Here is a 6532-nt window from a genome sequence, read left to right as displayed (position 1 = left end):
AAATAAAATTGACAATGGAATCTCTAGTCATAAATATATTCATAAGCTTATTACTTCAGTTGAAAACTCAGGATATTACTATTTCAACTGTGCCAATAACAATAGCAATCTGAACTGGTATAGATCTATCTTTACACTGTCAGTACTTATTTGGAAAGACAAGAGCTTTGTAGCTTTTCTAAGTACTGCCAAATGGCAATAACAACAATGAAAGAAATACATATTTCTAAAAAAAACCAAGGCTATGATTATGTCTAGTAGGAAAGTTACCAGGAAATTTCTATAGGACCAAACATCCCTTCTAATGATTCTGTTCCTTAGAAAGAACCATACTTTGACATTACTTTACAAATGTGGCAAAATAAAATATGTTTTAATAATCTATACTCTCAAAGATAAGAGGATAAGCTCTGAAATAAAATTAAATAACAATTTTATTAGAAGGAAAACAAATGTAAATGCACTTTTCCTCATTTACCTTAGATTCCTATGAAATTGGGGAACTAGGTTTATAAAAGTTTAGTCAGTTTTATCAATATGTTCTGGCTATAAATTTTAAAGATCTTTGATGTGGTTAAAATTGCATACTGTGGGATGAGTTCTGACTCTTAGAACCTAAGCAGGTTATGTTAGGAAGGTAAAGTCTTAAAATAAGTTCTTTCCTAATTAGCAAAGAATATGTCTTTCATTATGTTTCCTACACACTTGTGTTAAATAGTACTTTAAAATTCTACTTCTATATTAACCATAATTAGGTATCTGTCTTTACTATATATTGTAGGGCAAATTGTTATCTCAATGTGTATTATTTTAGAAACATTAAATAAAGTCAAATGTTAATGACATTACTATGCCTTAAAAAAACAAAACAAAAAACACTTGCATTACTTTCAGTTGCAAATGTTGAATCTGGATCTGGATTTCCTCTTCCTAACATTTGTATTTCTCACAAGATGCTATCTTGTGAGCTATGTCATGTGAATGATTTTAGAGGAAAACACATTTAAGAAAGTGAGTTTGAGCGTGAACTGGCAAACATTTTATTCACTCCTTTTTTTAAAAAAAAATCAGGGAATGGAGTAACTATCAAGTTATCTGAACATTTTCCTTTAAGCACCAAATTTAGCATTTATTTTAACATAACATTTTTCTAAAATTGATTGCACTATTTTATGCCTTTATGGAGAGAATATACCAATGAAAACTTTTTCTTGATGCTCAAGGATATAATTATAGATGTTATTGCATTCTTTTAAATAAAATACCTTTAAAATTACTGAGGTATATAAAATTGTCTACTCCTACACTTAAAGGCCCTAAACTTCTATGATTTGCAAATTCTGTACCAGTTTTTCAGAATCTCTGACATCTTCTTCAATGAGAAAATACCAAATTAACTTTCTTCTTATAACTAAGAGTTAGTATCCAATAGTCATTAATACAACACAAGCTTTGCTTCAGAAAATCTGAGTTTGAGTACAGGGGCTACCATGGAACTTGGTTAAGTTAATAATCTAATGAAGCCTCAGCTTCATCATCAGTAAAATGACAATAAGAGCATGTAACCTATAGTGTTGTACTGAGATTCAATTAAAATAGAGCATGCAGAGCTACTAGAGTAATGATAAGCAGTCTATAGATGTTATCTATTGCTAATTCTATGACTCTAGGAACAATGCTTATTAGATTGGACATTTGAACCGAAATCTGAGTTGAAAAGTCAGCTGTGCAAAGACTGCAATAAAAATATGCACATAAAGTTGCAGCTGAGAAGTCCTTGAATTAACAGGAGCATTTTTGAGTCACAGAGATGAAGTTAGTATGCTTTTAGCAAAAATCTGAGATAAAGTGGGTGATGTAATGTAAGGACCATTCATGAAGGGCCTGTAGAACATGGTGGGAAACCTGATTTTTTTCTTAGAGTGGCAAGAACCATTGCATGAATTTAAGTAGTGGAATGGTCATGATTTGACTTAAGTTTTAAAAATATCACTCTCATTGTTTTTTGTATAGGAAACTCTGTGTAGATAAAAGTAGTGAGGTAGCAAGAGGTATAGTATAAGTAAAAAAAAAAAAAATGGTGATGCAGATTAGGATAATTTTCATAGAGATTAAGAGAAACAGATGTTTGTCTCTTAATGTTTCATTGCTTGGATACCATAACTGATTTCTGGTTCTCTGTGAAAAGTAAAGGCCTGCTCATATATTCAGCTTGATGCCTTCCACATGCCAATGTTCTCCTATATAAATGTATAGCTATTTATGCGTTAGCATTTTATGATTACAACATCCCCATGAGTTTGTTGTGGGTTGAATTATGACCCTCTCATAAATTCATGGCTGGATGTTTTAACCCTTAGTACCTCAGAATGTGACCTTATTTGGAAATCAGTTGTTGCTGTATAATTAGTCAGTTTTAGATGAAGCCATTCTCGAGCAGGGTAGGTCCCTAATCCAATGACCTCTGGTGTCCTCATAAAATAACACCATGTGAAGAGACATTCGTGCACACAGGGAGAACAACGTGTTTTGCTGCCATAGTCAAGGAACTACCAGAAACTAACAGAGAGCCTTGGGCCACATCCTCCCTTGGTGTCTCTGGTAGGAGCACAGCTCTGCTGACTCCTTGATTTTGGACTTCTAGTCTCCAGAACTCTAAGACAACAAATGATTTTTTAAAAATCCTCTTGTTCTATATCCTGTCTACTTGTACTATGTACTCCTTACTAGTTGTAGATGTTCCAATGGTCAGCATTGATATTTAAAAGCATTCTTAATTTCTTAAACGTTGTTCTTGCATCCACATTGCAACTTTATAGTTTTGTTTTTCTTGAGAATGTATTTTTCTCAAATGATAAGATTACTCTTAAATAGGAAAAATCACCTTTCTTATGTTCCCATTTCTATATCCATTGCTCTCAAGATGTGCCCCGTAATTAGACAAATGGTGGTCATCTAATTAGCTGAACTCTAATTTTTAAATGTCTGCTCACTACCTTCCTCTTGAGTGAGACAAGCCCTCGGGATATGAAAGCTTGTCATTGTAGTTTCCGACTGTGAAGGGTTATAGTTCATATAATTGCTGAAAGTTTTATTTGTCATTCAGGTTTTTCCTTGCCTCTTGCTAGGAAACTACTACTTGCCATAAAAATATATTTTTCTGGGGTCGCCTGGGTGGCTCAGTCGGTTGAGCGTCTGCTTTCGGCTCAGGTCATGATCCCAGGGTCCTGGGATCGAGCCCAGCATCGGGCTCCCTGTTTGGCGGGAAGCCTGCTTCTCCCTCTCCCACTCTCCCTGCTTGTGTTCCCTCTCTCGCTGTGTCTCTCTCTGTCAAATAAACAAAATCTTAAATATATATATATATATATATATATATATATATATATGTCTGTCTTAACCTTTCTGACCCAAGCCAGCTCTTAATCGCCCAAACTAGATCACAGTCACAGGTGCACAGTTTCTAGGATGAAGGCAGAAACAGGTACTATAATTTTAACCACTCCATACTAACTCTATGTTTTTTAGGGAATAAACGACAAGGGAGAAGTTTTATGTTGTCCCTTCTTCACACTTACATTGCTCTAATGTAATGATTCCAGACCCATTTGAAAAATATCCATAATATTTTGGAATAATTTGGAAAATCTGTTGGATTTGGATGGTTGGCCATAAATATAACAATGAGACCACCTCAGTTTCAGTCATGCTGTCCATTGTCTGAATGTATTTCTCATGATTTGGTTTGAGGAGTATAATCACTGCCTTATCCCTCTTTTCAGAACATAGCTAGACTCATCTAAGGAGGAGACAGTATATCTGAACAAATGTCCCTTAAACAACATGGTTCTTCTATGGAATAATGCATTTTCCTTAGAAATACTAAAGTTATAGAGGTTATTTTACCAATTGACAGAAATTATTTAATGCACGCCAATGTACAACTTAAGGAAAATAATCATTGCAGATCACATTACCTCTAAAACACGATGTTCATCAGGGAGAAGGAGCTGTTTGACATCTTTTCATATTGTATTCTGTGAAACACTTAGCACCACAAGTAATTTTCAGCAACCTTAGGACATGCCTCCTCTCAGATTTCAGAAAAACGATGTTTTCCTGGCAAAGTAATGAACACCTAATAAGCATTAAGAAAACTCCTACTGGTTGATTAGCTGATCTGTCTTTATGAGTTCCATTCTTCCATTCATTAATATATTTGATGACTACTCTCCTAGGAAATGAAGGAAAATTGTTTTTGCCAGTTAAAACATTAGCTAATCATGTGATTAAAATGAAGTCCAAAAATGCAGAGTCCAATTAAGATTTTCAGTGAGTCCATCAAATCTACCAAAAAAGTCTTAAAAATTTTTGCTGCCATATCCTCTCCTCAACTGGCGAGGATTCATGAGATTGAGGAGACCAGACACTGAAATTCTTTGAATATGTACGCTTCTGTTCACCCTACATAGTTATTAACTAAGACTAAGTCATTCGTTATATTAAAAATAAATCATGGAATACAGATAAAAACAAACAAACAAACAAACAAAAAATCACCCTAAATCTAACCACACAGAGTAAGTACTCCAGTTATTTCTATAAACTCTTTCAGATATTTTCCCCCTGATTCTGTGTTGAATTACTGGCATAACACACTCTGTTCTATAATCTGCATTTATTGCTAAATATTTACTAAATAAATAAATACTAAGCAGACTCCTATTGTAGAGCTTAACTTGTTTCTAAATTAAAAAAAAAATCACAAAGAGCCTTCTTCTATGTGGTTAACCATATATTCAAAATGATTTACATGGGGTTGCTTGGGTGGCGCGGTCGGTTAAGTGTCTGACTCTTGGCTTGGGCTCAGGTTGTGATCTCATGGGTTGTGAGGTGGCTCCATGCTCAGTGGGGAATCTGTTTGAAGATTCTTTCCCTCTGTCCCTCCCCACCACTCACATGCTCTATCTCTCTCTAAAATAAATAGATAAATCTTTAAAAAAATAAGATGATTTACATGAAATTTTATCGTTAGCATATACTATATTCTTTTTTTTGGTAATTGGATATTGTCCTATATATTCTTTTCATTAATGTTGACACATATTGATATTATTGCTGTATTTTAATTTACTATCTCCCATAATACCAAATCCAAATAACAGATCTGTTTGTCCGTTGTTTCAAGAACGATGATGATACAAAGAAAAAAAAAATATGTATTTAATGTATTCTTCCCATTTTATCATATAAAATATTTTAGAAGATGTGTACTAAATTGAATAAAATTAATGACAATATTTTAGCAGACATTTCAAAAGTGAAACTGGCATTTTATTTTCCTGCAAGTGGATGACTTTGAAGAATACAGTGACTATGTGTATAGTTTGATGTCATTGCCAGAAATTTCACCCACCATTGCTTTTGGACCATCAGTGTAAATGCTAGCATGGTGACAAAAAGGCAAATAATGCCTTAGTATTACTATGAAATGGTGTCCACTTTAGGTCTCCCCCAAAGAAACTTAAGTTCATCAATCAGCCAGCAAATCACTCTTATCTACCAATAACCTAGAATGAGTTTGTCATGTAATCAACCCATGTGGTCTGTAGAATTATTCTCTCACCAAATATCTACTGAGCACATTTCTAGTCTGTGGGAATATATCAGTGAACAAAACAGTGAGTTAAATTTATTGCTGTCTTTTAAAGGGCATGAACAGTCATTATATTTAAAAATATTTAAAAATATTGAATAGAAACTGATCGGGATTATTGCAGAATATTTTAGGTGTCATTTCCAATAAATTGATATTCATGGGCACTTCAATTTTAAGTCTGGCTTAAAAAAAGCTTGGTAATTGGCTCATGATTAATGCATTTTCTCTAAATAGATACCTCTGGTATAAACTTTGTTTAAATAGATCTTTCAGCTTTTGAGCCCACTTTGAAAGTTACTTCCTAAATTAACTATTTAGAAATATTGGTGCTGCATATTTTTTGGAAAGCTAATACAGCTGAAATTTTGTCAGCTAATATAAAATAAAGAAAGTGACATAGGCAAATGCTACAAGAATCCTACACTCAGTGAAATTTTCAGGAACTGAAGCTTAATCAATGGATTGCAAGATATTTTTATGAGTTCTTAGTGTGCTCTCTCTTAATATCCTGGTAGAATATCTATTTGTCAGGAAAAATAGCACAAATGAAAATGATACAATTAAATCAGTGAAAACTAAGACTATGGCCACCCTATTTCTAAAACCTGAGACTTTTCACTGGGTAAAAGCAAGTAACATAACTAGTGACTCACAGATGTTACATTGGCAATCAGGCAAGAGTGGTTTGCCTGGAATTAGCTATAAAGCCTCAAATCTTCCTAGCAGATTGCTGCTTGCTAGTTTAGAGATGCCCTGGTTTTTTTTTTTTTTACCTACTATAAAACCTGGACAACTAGAAATAAAGTACACTTTCATACTTATCAGTCTATACCTTCCAAAAGCTTTCTGAGACTTCCTCACTTACATTCAGTCTAT

This window comes from Mirounga angustirostris, unplaced genomic scaffold (genome assembly GCF_029215605.1).
Source record: "Mirounga angustirostris isolate CCGP_5_RB_7025 unplaced genomic scaffold, mMirAng1.0.hap1 SCAF_1, whole genome shotgun sequence".
Taxonomy (NCBI): domain Eukaryota; kingdom Metazoa; phylum Chordata; class Mammalia; order Carnivora; family Phocidae; genus Mirounga; species Mirounga angustirostris.
Note: the sequence above shows the minus strand (reverse complement) of the source record.